This window comes from Perca fluviatilis, chromosome 18 (assembly GCF_010015445.1).
Source record: "Perca fluviatilis chromosome 18, GENO_Pfluv_1.0, whole genome shotgun sequence".
Classification (NCBI taxonomy): Eukaryota; Metazoa; Chordata; class Actinopteri; order Perciformes; family Percidae; genus Perca; species Perca fluviatilis.
In genome coordinates this window covers 36,133,173-36,151,746 of record NC_053129.1, presented here as the reverse complement: position 1 = coordinate 36,151,746, position 18,574 = coordinate 36,133,173, and the positions used below count along the sequence as shown (strand labels likewise).

At 42.9% G+C, this 18,574-nt stretch overlaps 1 pseudogene; it reads left to right on the top strand.

Annotated features, from left to right (window-relative positions):
• The window catches only part of LOC120546464, a 275,615-nt pseudogene that overhangs the window by 3,240 nt on the left and 253,801 nt on the right, over window positions 1-18,574 (top strand).

Sequence of the window (18,574 nt, the reverse complement as noted above, 5' to 3'; positions counted from 1 at the left end):
ATTGTTGTTCCAATCAGTCACTTACACGCACAAACACAAATGGGGTCCAGGTTGAAAAACCCCGAAATTATCCTTTAAGGCAGACTGATCAACATAAATATTCTTAGACAAACACAAATAAGCTATTCATTAGGCAGAGAAAAAAATAAAAGATTGCATAACTAAAAACCTGGCTCTCCGACACATTTTAACATTAAGAACAATGTTGTTAATTGTGTACATTTATTTACAGGCTGAGTGACTGTTTTCTGTCAGAGAGAAGCTGTGAAGCTCTGTCCTCTGTTCTCAGCTCTGAGTCCCTCTATTCTGAGAGATCTGGACCTGAGTGAGAACTACTACCTGAAGGATTCAGGACTGTAGCTACTCTCTGCTGGACTTCAGAGTCCACACTGTAAACTGGAAACTCGGCCAGTATTAAGATGATTGTAAAGTGTTACAGTGGTTTTGTTTCATGAAATTCAAGAATCTCTTAAATTTATCAGACTTTTGTGTGAAATCAGATAAACTTTTAAGACCAGTGGTTTCTAATATTTTCATTCTGTTAAAGGGTAACTTTGGGTGTTTTTCAACCTGGACTCTAGTTGTTTTTGAGTGTCTGATGGAAAAAAAAATTTTTAAAGTGGTCCAACATGTTTGTCCATTAAACCAGAACCAGGCTGTAATGTAACCCTACAGGACTAATGTTCAGCAGCAGTTAGAGTCCACTAAAAGTTCTGCTGTTGCTGCTGACAGACTCAGATTATTATTCTAAGTGTCTGACAACATTATGGGATGGATCCCTACAGAGATAGACCTTTTTGTTAAGGCGAGGGACACTACAGATGAATAGGGCAAGTATTCTGTAGTCTTATGTTTAAATCTGCTAATTAGGTTATATCTAATAAAATATGTGCTAATTTGCACATATTTTGAAGCTAAGAATCTGACCAATTATTTTTGCATTTTGTTGATATATTTAATGAAAATACATTTATAGAGGGATTATGAATATCTCCTTTTGCTGAAGACCATTACATCACACACTTTGATCAGATAATGACAGAACACAACCATTATATTACATTATATTATATTACATTACATACATTACATTACTAACGTTACATTAAATTACATTACAATACATTACATTACATGTCATTTAGCTGACACTTTTATACAAATCAAGGTTTGGACCATGTCCTGGATGTATGCTGGGGCTGATCGGTTCGGGGCCCTGTATGAGAATACTACTGTACTGTATGAGAGTACTAGTTTACTGTATGAAAGGACTAGTGTACTGTATGAGAGGACTAGTGTACTGAATGAGAGTACTAGTGTACTGTATGAATGAGAGTACTAGTATACTGTATGAGAGGACTAGTGTACTGTATGAGAGTACTAGTGTACTGTATGAGAGTACTATTGTACTGTATGAGAGGACTAGTGTACTGTAGGAGAGTAATAGTGTACTGTATGAGAGTACTAGTGTACTGTATGAATGAGACTACTAGTGTACCGTATGAGAGTACTAGTGTACTGTATGATAGTATTAGTGTCTTGAAGTGGATGCAGGCAGCAACTGGTAACCAGTGAAGAGAGCAGAGGAGGTGTAGTGTGAGAGAACTTGGGGAGGTTGAAGACAAGTTGAGCTGCTGCCCTCGCTGCAATGAGCTGCAGGGGCCGGATGGCAAATACAGGCAGGCAGCGCCACCACCACAGGCAGAGAAAATAAAAAGATTGCATAACTAAAAACCTGGCTCTCAGACACATTTAACATTAAGAACAATGTTGTTAATTGTGTACATTTATTTACAGGTTGTGGGATTGTGATCTGTCAGAGAGAAGCTGTGAAGCTCTGTCCTCAGTTCTCAGCTCTGAGTCCTCTAGTCTGAGAGACCTGGACCTGAGTAACAACAACCTGAAGGATTCAGGAGTGAAGAAGCTTTCCGCTGGACTTCAGAGTCCACACTGTAAACTGTAAACTCTCAGGTCAGTATTAAGATGATTGTAAAGTGTTACAGTGGTTTTGTAGTTTCGTGAAATTAAAAATTAAAAATCTCTTAAATGTATCAGACTTTTGTGTAAAATCAGATTAAATTTTAAGACCAGTGGTTTCTAATATTTTCATCTCTGTTAAAGGGTAACTTTGGGTGTTTTTCAACCTGGACTCTATTTAACAATGTTTTTGTGTCTGATGGAATAACAATCTGTGAAACTGGTCCAGTATTAAACCAGATCACTGCAGTAAGCAGTCAGAGAAACAAGCTACAATTTAAGTTTTTCTCTCTCTGTCTCTCTCTCTCTGTCTCTCTCTCTCAGCTCTTTCTCTGTCTCCTCTCTCCTCTCTCTGTCTCTCTCTCTCTCTCTATCTCTGAGTTGAGAGCGTGTGTGTGGAGCTACAGGGATTTGTAGGTTTTTTTTACTTTTCTTTTCCTTTGTTGATAATTTCATTTAGTATTGTTTAGTTTAATGGTATAGGTCACTTTATCTTTAATTTGTAGTAACGTTTTGGTAGTTAGTTTAGGTTTATTTGGGTGGTTTTTTCTCCTGTCGCGCCTCGCCAGTCGGCGTGGTGCAGCCACCATGGTAAATGAAGGGTTCTCCACGCTCCCAGAAAACATGGCATTAAGATCTGTCCTAGTCTTCCGTGCAGCGTGGAGGACATTGGGTTAGCGAGGGGAAAAGGTCGGGCACGGTAATATTATGTCGGCTGCTCGGATGAACAGCGCCGTGGTCATCTTCCTGGACCGGGAGGATAAAGTGAACCAAGTCATCGAGGCGGCATCACCGTTAGCGAAATGTTTGTTCAGGTGCTGCCGCCGCACAACCGCCACCAAGGTAGTCCTGTCAAACGTCCCACCTTTCATCTCTGATGGCTTACTCAGCAGAGAGTTGTCCAGACACGGGAAGATAGTCTCCCCCGTTAAAAAGATCATGTCTGGATGTAAATCTCGTTGCTGAAGCACGTAGTGTCTCACTGCAGACAGCTGTATATGATACTGAACCATTGGGACGAGGAGTTAAACCCCTGGTTCCGCATGTTAAAGTAGATATGTTATGAGTTCGTGATTTTTGCAACGTCATCAGGGATGAAATGTTTTGGTTGTGGAGAGGTGGGAGAGGTGATCCGAACCCTCTCGGTCCGGGAGGGGCAGCTGGTGCCGGTGCCCGGGGTACCGGGGTGACGTGGGAGGGGGTGGACCCCCACCGTCTGGGGGCTGCTGCCTCGGGCCGGTCTGCTGCCTTCGAGCGGCCGATGGCGCGCTGGAGACAGGGGAGGTACAGACTGATGAGGGTAATTACACGGTAGGTGAGCAAAGCGGTGGAGTGAACAGGTAGAGGAGGTGGTGCTGGAGGAGGTAGTGATGGAGGAGGTAGAGGCAGCAGTTAAATCCAAAGTACCTGCTAAACGCAGACGGAAAACAAACTGTGCTTCCAATGAGGCTAAGGCGAGCCGAAGTGAGTGAAGAGAGGTGTAGGAAGGTCTGTATGGATGGTAGTGAGAGTGATGAATGTGTGTCAGATGAGAGTGAAGTTCCCAATTACAGTAACAGTCAACAGAGGAAGCTCTATACTGCTGATGAAATTAAATGTTTCCTAAAACAAACAAAAAATCGCAAGGTGTAAAAATAGAAGAGTTTTTTCCCAATTTGGCTCCTTTTCTGCTCCTCCGTTAGATTTCATAACAGCCGAAAGGAGGTTTCTGAAATCACAGTCCAAGAGGGTTTTTAGATTGAAAAACTTGTGCTTAAAGTAAAAAAAAAAAAAAACATCATGATGAGGAACTCTGCTCCAATGTTCATTAATTTCTTGTTTATTGTTTTTGCTTTTAACATCTTACTTATTATGGAGGTTTTAAAGTTGGGAGTTTGTAAATGGAGCCAGAAATGTAATTAAAAGAGCCAGTATTTATGAAATCATGAGAATGAAACACATTGATGTTAATATGTTATATTTTTACAAGAAACATACTGACAGCAGCAACGAAGGCGACTGGAGGAGAGAGTGGGAAGGGGAAGCCATCCTGAGCCATGGCTCCTCTCTGAGTGGAGGAGTGGGCTTCCTCTTCTCCAGAACTTTCTCTCCGGTCTCACTGGAGGTTAAGGGGAGGAGGCTGCTTTTAGTCAAAGCTCAGTTTGATCATTTTACGGCTGTTTTTATTAACCTGTATGCCCCAACAACTGGTGCAGAGAGAAAGATCTTTTAGAAAAGGTAGGTGGGGTTTTAAATGATTGTGCATCGGAGGATTTTTTTACTTTGGGTGGGGATTTTAACTGTAATGCAAATGCTCTTTAGATCGCAACCAGAGCTTCCCGCATTCTCTGGGGGCTGGTCTCCACCCATGGCCTGGTAGATTGTTCCTGCTGTTTTTACTGATCACTCTTTGGTTTTACGTCATGTTTTTATAAGGGATGTGAAGCCAAAAAGTGCCTATTGGTATTTTAACTCGGTTTTAACTTTTGACAAAAATTTTAGAGAGGTCCTTATTTTATTTTGGGATATTTTTAGACAGAGAAAGGGTGATTTTAGTAGTGTTAGGCAGTGGTGGGACCATGGTAAGACAGAAATCAAGCTTTTATGTCAACAGCACACCCTCAACGCCACAGGTTGCAGGACCTGGAGAGTGATATAGTGGAACTAGAGAAGTTAAGTGAGTCTACAGGAGATCGAGGACATTTTGAAGTCCTCAAAATCAAAAAGCTAGCTTTAGCCAACCTGCTGGACGCGAAAGTAGACCATCTCGGAGATGGATGCTCCCTCTAGCTTCTTCGGCCTGGAGAGGAAGAATGGGCAGAGGCGGGTAATCCACACACTGCTCTCAGACACAGGGCAGGAGATCTGGGCCGAGGCAGATCAGAAGGCGAGCTGTAGAGTTTTACTCCCTCTCTACCCAAGCGGTGCACGAGGAGCAGGAGGCTCTGCAAGAGGAGTTCCTGAGTGGGCTACCTCAGGTCTCTGCGGAGACCAACTCCTGTCTTGAGGTGCCCATACAACTGCAGGAGGTCCATGCTGCCCTGCACAGTATGCAGGGGAGACGTGCCCCAGGTAGCGATGGCCTCACAGTTGAGTTTTTTAAAGCCTTCTGGGAAATCTTTGCACATGATGTTTCAGATGTTTTTAATGAAAGTCTGACCTCTGGCTCCATGCCCATGTCCTGCCACCGGGCAGTTGTTACGCTGCTACCAAAAAAGGAAACCTGCAGGACATTAAAAACTGGTGCACTGTGTCTTTGCTCTGTGTGGATTACAAGCTTCTGTCCAAAGTCTTTGCCTCCAGGCTGAGGAGAGCTATGGAGCAGGTCATCCAAGTTTAACGGCAGTCTGTGTGCTCCTTTTAGAGTGTGTAGAGGCGCCGCGCCAGGGCGCTGTGCTCTGTCCGGGATGCTCTACGGACTCTCCTATAACCCTCCTCTGCAGACTACGCCACAACATTGAAGGTCTAATTTTACCTGGTTTTAATGAGAACATGGTTTTATTCGCGTATGCTGATGACATCACTGTTTTTATTAAGAACCAGCATGTGTTGGATATTTTAGAAAACACTGTTTCTGGTTTTAATATTTTATCTGCAGCGAGGGTGAACTGGAAAAAAGTGAAGCCCTCGCTGTTGGTGAATGGCAGACGCTCTCCGTTGTTCTCCCCAAAGCCTGGTCTGGAAACGAGACGGCCTGAAGTACCTCGGTCTATTCCTCGGAAATGAGGTCGTGGTGCGGGAGAATGGGGAGACCGTCATGGACAAAATTGAAAGTAAAATGAATAAGTGGAAGTGGCTACTCCCTCAGATGTCTTATAGAGGTAGAGTTTTGGTTTTAAATAATCTTGTTGCATCCCTTTTGTGGCACCGCGTAGCTTGTGTGGACCCCCGTCAGGCCTTCTGGCTCAGATACAGCGGAAAATGGTAGATTTATTTTGGGGGTCTACACGGGGGTGCTGTTTTAATCAAGAGAGGAAGGGGGACAGGGCCTTGTCCACCTGGCCAGCAGAACGGCCACTTTCAGGCTTCAGTTTATACAAAAGTTTTTGACGGGGCCGCCTGACTTGGTGTGGAGGAACGTGACCAGCTGTATCCTCAGACATGTGAGTAAACTGGGGCTGGACATGTCATTTGGATTGATGAAAAAGATGGCGCCGGGTGTCTATGGCCTGCCGTCTGTCTCTGCGCGCACTCTGTTTGTATCTATGTTATTTTTGTCAATTATTATTGCAAATGTCAACTCTCTACTGGTCTATGATCGCCAAATACTCCTAGACCTTAGACCCTTGATTACAAACTCGGTGCCATTTGAGCATGATGGCCAAAAAACCTTCTGTCCTCCGTTTCTCACGGGAATACCAGCTCACCTTCGCCGTGTGTCAATTCCACCTTTGCGCAGAGCGCGCCGTAGACGCCGGGGAAAACGTGGTGGTTGGCTGGTGAAACTGAGGACCAGGCTGGCGTCCTCCACCATGACTGTGCCTGAAATCCGTTCAGATTTTCATCGACTCGTGTCATGGCGTTCTGCGGACCCGATCGACTCTTGCCTGGTTCCAGTGGCTGGCTTGGAAGTGGGGCTCCCTGCTTGCCGTGTTCAGGCTCCTCACCGCCCGCTGGCGCGGGGTGAATCAGCAGAATCTCCGGCCGCTTGCTCGGATTACACTGGCGGCAAAAGCCCCGGATCCAGCTAGGTTTGCCCTGGTGAATGCTAGATCGCTAGCAAACAAAACTTTTATCTTGAAGGATTTCTTTGAGTCGCGTATCTGGATTTTCTGCGTAACGGAAACATGGATTCCTGTGGGTGAGTCGAGTGCTTTTAGTGAACTTTTACCGGTTTGACTGTTTGTACTTTAACTCCCCGAGGACGTCAGGTCGTGGAGGAGGACTGACAACGGTCTATAAAACAAAATTTAAGTGTAAACAGCTTGCGACTCGCTGTATCCTACGCCAGCTTTGATGTGAATTTGTTTGATTTTGAGCGGTGCATTTCCAGTGCTGGCGCCCTCGTATATAGGCCACCCAAATACAACAAGGATTTCATCAATGACTTTTCTCAATTTTTGGCTGAGTTAGTGCCAATGTATGACTGCCTCCTTATTGTAGGGGATTTTAACATCCACGTGTGCTGTCCTGAAAAGCCAATGGCAAGAGCCTTTTGGATATCATTGACTGTTTTAATCTTGTACAGTGTATATTGGTCCCACGCAGGAACGTAGGCACACTCTTGATTTGGTTTTAACTCATGGCTTAACTGTTTCTAATCTTGAAATCTGTGATGCTTTCTTCTCTGATCATATGCCTGTGGTATTTGAAATTTCCCTCTTCTGTGTTGTAGTTGAACTGTGTGCTCCTGTGCCGCTGGTAGGATAGTTAACCCTTCCACTGTTGCTCATTTTTCCTCTGTTTTTAATCTAAATCGTGTCTCTCTTGGGTCTAACACAATTGCTGACGATCTGTGCGCTGGTTTTAATGTTGCTTGTCAAGCAGCATTAGATACAGTAGCCCCGTAAAACCAGGGCTGTCCAAACTTAGACCTGATCCTTGGCTGAATGATGTCACCCGCTGCGCCAGACGTAGTCCAGAAGGGCGGAAAGAAAGTGGAAGAGTGATAAAATGCAAGTGTCATTTCAGATACTTAGAGAGAGTTGGCGTTCTTATCAAAAAATTGTAAAAGCTGAAAAGACCAAGCAGGTTTCTAACATTATTTCTTCTAATGGTCATAATCCTCGAAGTTCTTTTTAATGCCGTCAAAACTGTTCTTAATGTCCCACAACTCCAGTGTTTGGATAACCCATCAAAAGTGTGTGAGGAGTTTCTTCACTTCTTTATCCACAAGGTGGAGAGCATCAGGGCCCTTATTGGTCCACCTTTGTATGACCTTGGCATTTCTGTAACTTGTTCTGCTGTTTTGAACCAGTTTGAGCCTGTTAGTTTGCCCTTTTTAGAAAATAAATATTATTGGTCAAATGAAGATCACTGGCTCCCCCAATGATTTGAATCCCCACGCCTTTTTAAAGAGGTTTTTCCTACAGTGGCGCCCTGCATACTTGATATTGTTAATGTCAGTTTAATTACTGGAGTCGTACCTATGAGTTTTAAACACGCGTTGTTCAACCCTTGTTAAAGAAACCTGGTCTGGACCGACTTGAACTCTCAAATTATCGGCCTATCTCTAAGCTCCCTTTGCTTTCCAAAATTATGGAGAAAGCTGTTTATTTGCAGCTGAGGACATTTTTGAATGACAATTGTATAACTGAAATTTTCCAGTCTGGGTTTAAGTCAGCCCACAGCACTGAGACAGCTCTGCTGAGGGTTTTCAACGACATTTTTTAACTTCAGACTCTGGTGATACTGTTGCTCTGCTGCTATTGGACTTTACGGCTGCGTTCGATACAGTCGACCACCAAATCTTATTGTTTCAACTAGAGAACTGTGTGGGCATTAAGGGTTTGGCCTTAGCCTGGATTAGGTCCTATTTGGAAGGCAGAAGCTTTTCAGTTCAGGTTGGTGATGCTGTGTCCTCACGGCTCCTCTGTCATGCGGAGTTCCTCAAGGGTCTGTACTTGGGCCGCTACTTTTTCAATGTACCTGCGGCCTCTTGGGTCAATCCTCAGAAGTCATAATGTTTCGTCTCCATTTTATGCTGACGCCAAATATATGTACCGCTAAGTCAGTCAACAACTCTTTTAGAGTGTCTAAATGAAGTGAAAGCATGGATGGCTATGAATTTTTGTATTTAAATGAGAGCAAAACTGAGTTTGTGTTAATTGCTCCTAGTGACTCGGCTGCTCGCGTTCCTGTTGACGTAGGTTGTCTAACCGGACACATTAGCCCTGTGGTTACAAACCTGGGTGTCAAGTTGGATGGTCGTTTAAAACTTGATGCGAGATTGGTGCGGGGTGGTGAAGACCGGGTTCTTCCAGCTGAGGCAACTAGTAAAACCGGTTCTATCTCAACATGATTTTGAAATTTTAATCCATGCTGTTATCACCACTCGTTTAGATTATTGCAATGCACTTTACACTGGTATTAGCAAATCTAATATGGCACGATTACAGCTAGTCCAAAATGCAGCTGCTCGTCTTTTAACTGGAACTAGAAAATTTGACCATATTACACCCATCCTCACTGCACTGGCTCCCTGTGCACTTCCGCACTGATTTTAAAATGTTATTTGTTTTTAAATGTCTGCATGGCCTGGCCCCCCATACCTGTCTAATCTGCTCGTCCCTACACCCTTTCGTCTGCTCGGTCGGCTGACCAGGCACTACTGGTCGTCCCCAAGACCAAACGTAAATCCAGAGGTGACCGTCGTTGCCCGGTGGTAGGCTCGAGACTCTGGAATGAGCTGCCTTTGCACTCCAGACTGACTGAGTCTCTTGCTGTTTTTAAATCTCGTCTTAAAACTCATTTATTTTCTTTGGCTTTTAACTCAGTTTGAGGGTTGACTTTGAATTTTGTATTGCTGTATTATTGTTTTATTAATATTGTGTTGTGCCTCTGTTGTATGTTATTGTTTATTCATAGACTGTGTTCAGCACTTTGGTCAACAGTGTTGTTTTTAAAGTGCTTTATAAATAAAGGTGGATTGGATTGGTCTGCTCTGTTTTTAACTGATCCTAAATTTTTAAAGTTAAGTGGGTTTCCTCCTTTTTATCAGGGCGTTTTTAAATCTTGGGCCCTTTTAACTGTACATTGAATGATAGGTCTAACTCTCTGCACTGGTTGTTGAAGGAGACGCTGATCAACGGGAGCAGACTGGATATCTGTAGCGGGGTGCCCGGGCTGCTGGCAGCCCTGAACCGATCCAGGACCCTGAGCCTGCAGCAACTGGTGGAGGCAGCAGGGCCTGAACTATCGGGGGCCGGGTCTCTGGGCTCTCTCCTGGGAATGACCTCCATCCGGGTCATACAACGACTCCTCGACCTATGGATACAAAAATTGAGTGGGAGAGAGAGGAGGCTCCTCATGGAGTACACCCGGGGGAGACTATGCCAGACCCCACAGACCCGTTCCCAAGAGGTCTACATGAGTCCAGAGTTTGAGAGGAGACCGGCCCCCTGCTAGCTGTCCGTAGCCCTGGCAAGCTCACCCTGCACGGAGCAGACAAAGTGACACTGTACCGGGGGTTTCTTATACCGTTCAACGCACACGAAACAAAGGGGCTGAAAACGTCGTGCGCCACTTCCCACCCAAAGGTTGTGATTTATAAAAAACAAACTTGCGGGGAGAATGTTGCGGTCCTCCGCGCAAAACTCCTGACCCATGCGTACGCACATTTTGGAGACAAAATAGGAATTGGCGACGCAGATGGTGAGATGGTGAACTGAAGTCAGACTGTAGAAAATACATGTGGGAATAAGGGTTAGGCTACTCTAATATGTTTAAGTATTAAAAAATAATGCCTCACACACATTTCTTCACACCATATGAAGATTAAATCCAGCAGTGTTATTTGCGCTTGTACTGAGTGATAATTGTTCCATAAACACCTCAAACTCAAATCTTTAATAAAAACTCATTCTTAATATTTAAGCAGCGCTGTCTTGCCGTCACATTGTCCGTCACGGAGCGCAGGAGGAGGAGATGGCCCGACTGCATGGAATACAGGATAGCATCAAATACCCTACCATTAGATAACTGCATAACACAGTGTAAATAACTAAATACCTGTCTTTAAATCTGTGCATATATCATCAAATGACAAAGTCTGGAAATACAGCCCGTTAAGCTCTCGAAGCAATCGTTACGCTCTATGTCCTTGTTATCGGTCTAAAATGTAATACTGTTTATAACAAACACTGCATGAAGAAAAGTGTGTTTGCCTATTACATTTCGATTTCAAATTGTATCTCGGGGTGGGGGATACCACTAGTTGTTGCTGTGATTTTAGCAAGGTGTTAACAATCACAAATTGTTGTAGACTAAACATATAAATACTGCGGGTCACCCGTGCGTGTAATGCTGCATGATGGCCCTGCTGTCCCTGCAGGAGGACTGGAATGGAAGAATCAGGAAAAAGAGACTTCAGGGACCATGACGATGACTGGCTCATATGCCGATTTAAATTCCCTAATGTAGCTGTAATAGTAATATAGCTGCGCTCTTGGATCTATGTACTGAATTGGGTCCAGTAGAGAGGGCAACGCACGGAACCGTGCCATCCCGGTCCAAATACAGGTCCTCCCCACTCTGGGTGAAACCGGCTGTTTTCAGACGGAAATGGCTGACAGCTGTTTTTTAAATAAATATTATATATAATCTTCAACTTCATTACTAAGGCTTGTTTGGATATAATATATAGTTCTGTTAAATCTTATTATATACGTCTGGTATACCGAAGCTGTCCCCGGAAGTACCGTAATGCCTGCTGATTTGGAATATTTTATTAATAAAGGTTGTCTATAGATCCGGTTTCCATATGCTGTGTGACAACAGGCCGAAATTATAATTCAATTGGCAGCAATTCCAGAGCGTCTGAGAGTTTTTTTTGTTTGTTTGTTTTCTCCGCCAGTCGTCATGATTCGGCATGTTTCGTTGTAACGAAGAACAACTGACAGGGTCATTAACATACTGATCAGCATTCACGAGGTGCTTTGCATTGACTATTTATGGTTAAACATGGGCGTGTTCAGGGCGGGATAAGAGGCTGATACACGTACGCACACTTGTAGTCAATCTGTGATTTATAAAGGGAACATTGCTTACAGGTGTGCGTCGCAGCGGTTTTTTAAATCTGACATTTTTCGGTACGCCAATTTGGGCTTTTGGGCGACGTCACACTTATAGTAAGGATCCTACGCACAGTTTTATAAATGAGACCCCAGAACTGTGTGAAAGCCATCAATAAAAAGGTGGCAGACCCCCACTGTCTGGAATGACAGGTTGGGGGGCATCCTTGTCCCCAGTGGAGGGTTTTATACAAACCTCCCCTCAAAAACCGGACCGCTGACCTCCAGTGGAGGATTTTACATGGTGCTGTCGCCTCCAATGCTTTTATCTCTGTTCTTAACCCAACTGTTCTTAGCCAGTGCCTGTTTTGTAACCTTCGAGAGACTGTGTACCACATGTTCACTGAGTGTAAGAGACTCACTTATTGGATGATTTTCTTTTAAAACAAATACTGAGATTTTAATGCATTAGCACTTTATTTAATTGTGAACATGCACACATTATAAATATATAAATAAAGTGTTTTGTAAAAATCAAAAAATCTCCCTCTCTGTCTCTCCCTCCCTCTCTGTCTCTCTCCCTCTCTCTCCTCTCCTCCCTCTCTCTCTGTCTCTCTCTCTGCGCTCCCTCTCTCTCTCTCTCTGTCTCTCTCTCTCTCTATTTCAATTTCATGTTGCTTTATTGGCATGACAAAAAATAAATCTGTGTTGCCAAAGCATAAGAACAAACATACATATAAACAACAACAGGAGTAAATACATCTGATATAACAATACAAGTAAACAGGATAATTATGATATAAATGCAGATACTACACAAATTCCGTGCGTATCCCTCAACGGTATATATATATATATATATATATATATATTGTACACATATATACAAATATATATATATATATATATAAAAGAACACAAATAAACAAAAGAAACGACAAATTTAAAATGAAAATCTCTTTCTCTCTCTCTCCCTCTCTCTCTCTCTCTCTCTCTCTCTCTTTCTCCACCGTTATGAATCGAGTTCTCATTTAATACTGGATCAATTTCCAAGACTGTTGTTCCAATCAGTCACTTACACACTAAAGTACAAATGGGGTCCAGGTTGCAAAACCCCAACATGACCCTTCAAGGCAGACTGATCAACACAAATATTCTTAGACAAACACAAATAATATATTTATTGGGCAGAGAAAATAAAAAGATAGCATAACTATAAACCTGTCTCTCAGACACATTTAACATTAAGACCAATGTTGTTAATTGTGTACATTTATTTACAGCCTGAGTTACTGTGATCTGTCAGAGAGAAGCTGTGAAGATCTGTCCTCAGTTCTCAGCTCTGAGTCCTCTAGTCTGAGAGACCTGGACCTGAGTGGCAACAACCTGCAGGATTCAGGAGTGAAGAAGCTCTCTGCTGGACTTCAGAGACCACACTGGAAACTGGAAACTCTCGGGGTCAGTATTAAGATGACTGTAAAGTGTTACAGTGGTTTTGTAGTTTTATGAGATTGAGTCTTTTGTGTAAAATCAGATAAACTTTTAAAACCAGTGGTTTCTAATATTTCCATCTCTGTTAAAGGGTAACTTTGGGGGTTTTCAGCCTGGACTCTATTTAACAATGTTTGTGTGTCTAAGTGTCTGATGAACAACAATCTGTGAAACTGGTCCAGTATTAAACCAGATTGCTGCAGTCAGAGAAACAAGCTACAATTTAAGTTATTCTCTCTCTCTGTCTCTACCTCTCTCTGTCTCTCTCTCTCTCTAGGTCTCTCCCTCCCTCCCTCTCTTTCTCTCTCTCTGTCTTTCTGTCTCTGTCTCTCCCTCTCTCTCTCTCCCTCTGTTTTCTCTCTCTCCCTTTCTCTGTTTCTCTCTTTCATTCTTTCTCTCTTTCTCTCTCTCACCGCCCGAGCTCTGCCATATCTTCTAAGAACAGTAACGCCGTTATGAATCCAGTTCTCAATTAATACTGGACCAATTACCAAGATTGTTGTTCCAATCAGTCACTTACACACAAAAACATTTATTTACAGGCTGATGGGCTGTAAGCTGTCAGAGAGAAGCTGTGAAGATCTGTCCTCAGTTCTCAGCTCTGAGTCTTCTAGTCTGAGAGACCTGGACCTGAGTAACAACAACCTGAAGGATTCAGGAGTGAAGAAGCTTTCTGCTGGACTTCAGAGTCCACACTGTAAACTGGAAACTCTCAGGTCAGTATTAAAACGCCCATATTATGCTCATTTTCAGGTTCATAACTGTATTTTAAGGTTGTACCAGAATAGGTTTACATGGTTTAATTTTCAAAAACACCATATTTTTTAAAAGGGGACCAGAGGGTGTGTGCCAATTACAGGGGTATCACACTTCTCAGCCTCCCTGGTAAAGTCTACTCCAAGGTGCTGGAAAGGAGGGTTCGGCCGCATAGTCGAACCTCAGGTTGAGGAGGAACAATGCGGATTCCGTCCTGGTCGTGGGAACAACGGACCAGCTCTTCACTCTCAAGGATCCTGGAGGGGGCCTGGGAGTATGCCCAACCGTCTACATGTGTTTTGTGGATTTGGAGAAGGCTATGACCGGGTCCCCCGGAGAGATACTGTGGGAGGTGCTGCGGGAGGTATGGGGTGAGGGGGTCTCTACTCAGGGCCATCCAATCTCTGTCGACCAAAGTGAGAGCTGTGTCCGGGTTCTCGCAGTAAGTCGGACTCATTTCAGGTGAGGGTTGGCCTCCGCCAGGGCTGCGCTTTGTCACCAATCCTGTTTGTAATATTTATGGACAGGATATCGAGGTGTAGTCGGGGTGGGGAGGGGTTGCAGTTCGGTGGGCTGGGGATCTCATCGCTGCTTTTGCAGATGATGTGGTCCTGATGGCATCATCGGCCTACGACCTTCAGCACTCTCTGGATCGGTTCGCAGCCGAGTGTGAAGCGGTTGGGATGAGGATCAGCACCTCTAAATCGGAGGCCATGGTTCTCAGCAGGAAACCGATGGAATGCCTTCTCCAGGTAGGGAATGAGTCCTTACCCCAAGTGAAGGAGTTCAAGTACCTTGGGGTTTTGTTTGCGAGTGAGGGGACAATGGAGCGAGAGATTGGTCGGAGAATCGGCGCAGCTGGTGCGGTATTACATTCCATCTATCGCACCGTTGTGACGAAAAAAGAGAGCTGAGCCAGAAGGCAAAGCTCTCGATCTACCGGTCAGTTTTCGTTCCTACCCTCACCTATGGTCATGAAGGCTGGGTCATGACCGAAAGAACGAGATCCAGGGTACAAGCGCGCCGAAATGGGTTTCCTCAGGAGGGTGGCTGGCGTCTCCCTTAGAGATAGGGTGAGAAGCTCAGTCATCCGTGAGGAGCTCGAGTAGAGCCGCTGCTCCTTGCGTCGACAGGAGCCAGTTGAGGTGGTTCGGGCATCTGGTAAGGATGCCCCTGGGGCGCCCTCCCTAGGGAGGTGTTTCAGGCGACGCTCAGCTGGGAGGAGGCCTCGGGGAAGACCCAGGACTAGGTGGAGGGATTATATCTACAACCTGGCCTGGGAACGCCTCGGGATCCCCCAGTCGGAGCTGGTTAATGTTGCTCGGGAAAGGGAAGTTTGGGGTCCCCTGCTGGAGCTGCTCCCCCCGACCGACACCCGGATAAGCGGACGAAGATGGATGGATGGATGGACCATATTTTTGTTGTACTGCACAGCTCTCTCTCACTGCTGCAGATCCTCTTTTCACCTGGTTTCGGGTTTTAGCTACAGAGTGAGACCTCTTTTCCATCTTCTTCTTCACTACTATCTTTGATTGCACCTCACATGCTCAGTAGCTCAGATGTAGAGCATGTCAGCTAGCTAACTCTAGAGACAGTAAAAGAAAGAAGCCTGTTTCTCCAACTTTGGTCAGTTACAAGGCAGGATTAGCTGGGAGACTTCTAAATGAGCGTTGTGGTTAGCTCATGACTTCACAGTCCGAGCCGATTTTGAACAGCTCACCAGGAGACTGAAGGCAGGACACATTCAGAAACTGTATCTCACTCAAAACAAAGTTAGTATGTGTATGGAAGCACCAGAGACACAAAAAAACACCCCAAATCCCAGAAAGTGTTTTTTCATAATATGGGCACTTTAAGATGATTGTAAAGTGTTACAGTGGTTTTGTAATTTCATGAAATTGAAAAAATATCTTAAATTTATCAGACTTATGTGTAAAATCAGATGAACCTTTAAGACCAGTGGTTTCTAATATTTTCATCTCTTTTAAAGGGTAACTTTGGGTGTTTTTCAACCTGGACTCTATTTTCCAATGTTTTTATGTCTAAGTAACTGATTAGAACAACAATATTTGACATTGGTCAAGTATTAAGCAAGATCATTGCAGTCAGCATTTAGAGAAAAAAGCTACAATTTAATTTATTCTCTCTCTGTCTCTCTCTCTCACAATTCAATGGGGCTTTATTAGCATGACCATATTGACATACAGTATTGCTAAAGCACATAAACAGTCAAATTCGGTACAAATACCGGCAGCTGTGGTTGCCAGGAATATACCGTGAAAAAATGTGGAATCTGTAAAAGACAATACGGTATACTGGTTTTGTAACCCTAAATTTTACAGTAGAAAACGGATTTTTTTACCAAAATCATGGTAGAAAAAACAAATATATTTGTCAATTATACAGTAATTTTATGTTAAAAAGGCAACTTTCCATAGCTTTTACGGTTTTTTACAGTAAAAAAAAAAGTTATAATATAATAATATATACAGTGATTTGTTGTTAATTTAACAGTAATAGGATAGACTATTATGGTAAACAACTGTAAAAATAACAGAAATATGTTAAACCTTATTAAAACCTTTGACAGTAAAAAAAAAAGTGAAATTGTATAACAAATTACAGCATTTTATTTTGACCAGATACATTTTACGGTAAATTCCTGGCAACCACAGCTGCCGTATTTTACCGCTAAAAATACAGTACAATATAAGGAACATAAATAGTTTACCGTACATTTTACATTTGCAACCGCTAAATATAGAAAAATCTAAAGATGCCCATATATAACCAAGGTAGTGAATATTACTGATAAACAATGAGAAATTTTGACATACCATTTGAAAACAGACTAAACATATCATTTTCTCTATTCCTACCAAACAGCATAGATCTTGAGAATACAGCATGTGCCCATATATATGGCTGGTAATCCATGGAGGAATGAATAAACATGAAACAAAAATGACCTCCCCCTGACCGATCAACAGTAATGAGTCACTGGGTCCTGCCTTGGTGAAGGAAAGCACTCAGTGGAGTTTCTAATGCACATGGTGTCGAAGATACAAGCTCTGCAGGAGTACGTCAATGTCCATCAGGAGTTCACTTTGGACTGGCAGGATCCCCTGCTGCAGCAAAAATGGACAAAGTTTCAAAAGTTTGATCAGTGCTTGAGCAAAATGCACAGAAATGAACAAAACGTGCTGTCAAAAACAGATCTAATGATAAATGATTTCTTAGCTGTAAAGTATGCAGTTCTTAAAGGATTAGTTCACTTTAAAAAAACTTTTGCTGATAATTTACTCACCCCACACGTCATCCAAGATGTCCATGTCTTTCTTTCTTCAGTCAAAAAGAAATAATAGTTTTTGATGAAAAAAATATTCCGAGGATTTTTCCCCATATAATGGACTCCAATGGGACCCAAACGGTTCAAGGTCCAAATGACAGTTTCAGTGCAGCTTCAAAGGGCTTTAACCCTTGAAATATTATGTACTTCCATTTACTTTGTTGAGAATTGCTCTCTAAACAAGGGTTAATACAGCACCTTAGTACTTGTTTGTACAGCATTTTGGTCAGCTTAAACTGTGTTTAAATGTGTTCTAGAAATAAACTTGACTTACTTACTTTAAAAGAAACCGGTTTTAGAGAGCAATTCTCAACAAAGTAAACGGAAGTACATAATCCCTGTGTTGTCCTTCGGGTCACTGGGACCCGAAGGACAACAACGAAGGGTTAAAGAGACCAGCCGATGAATAAGGGTCTTATCTAGCGAAACAATCGGTCATTTCAAAAATAAATAAAGTTTAAGTTTTATAAGCACAAATGCTCGCCTTGCTCTGTTCTGTGATGCGCGCCGTTCGTGACGTCCACGTATCACGCAATTACATTGAAAAGGTCAAGTTGACGTGTTTACAAATGTGCGGAAGGAGGACCATATACACATATCCAAATGTATTTGTGTCAGTTTATCGTTTAAAATGCCCATTTCATGTGCGTATCCTGGGTGCTTTAATATTAAAAGCCTAAAAGAAAATTTTCTTCAGGACAGAAATTTTTCAAACGTGACCTTTTAAACGTAATTGCGTATTACGTGACGTCACGAACGCGCATCACAAAACAGAGCAAGGCGAGCATTTGTGCTTATAAAACTTAAACTTTTTTATTTATTTTTTAAATGAGCGATCGTTTCGCTAGATAAGACCCTTAAGCTGCACTGAAACTGTAATTTGGCCCTTGAACCGTTTGGGTCCCAATTGAGTCCATAATATGAGGGAAAATCCTGGAATGTTTTTATCAAAAACCTTAATTTCTTTTCGACTGAAGAAAGAAAGACATGGACATCTTGGATGACATGGGGTGATGTATAATAATCAGCAAAAGTTTTTTTTAAAGTGAACTAATCCTTTAAATCAACTTATGTACATTGACAACGCAGCCCTAATCACAATCATAATTTGTTGGAAAACATTGTATTTATTAAGTTTCCTATTGATTTATCATAGAACTTGAAGTTAATGACTGAATGCATGGTGATGAGACCTATCATTCAATCTATCTTTTATAGCGTCAGTTTCCTTCATCGTATGAAACTGCTCACCTGGACATGAACCTGAGTCTCGGCTGATTAAGATTAGTGTCTCCTGTCCATCTTTCTTTTGCAAAACTTGAATAATACCACTGCTTACCTCTTATTGAAT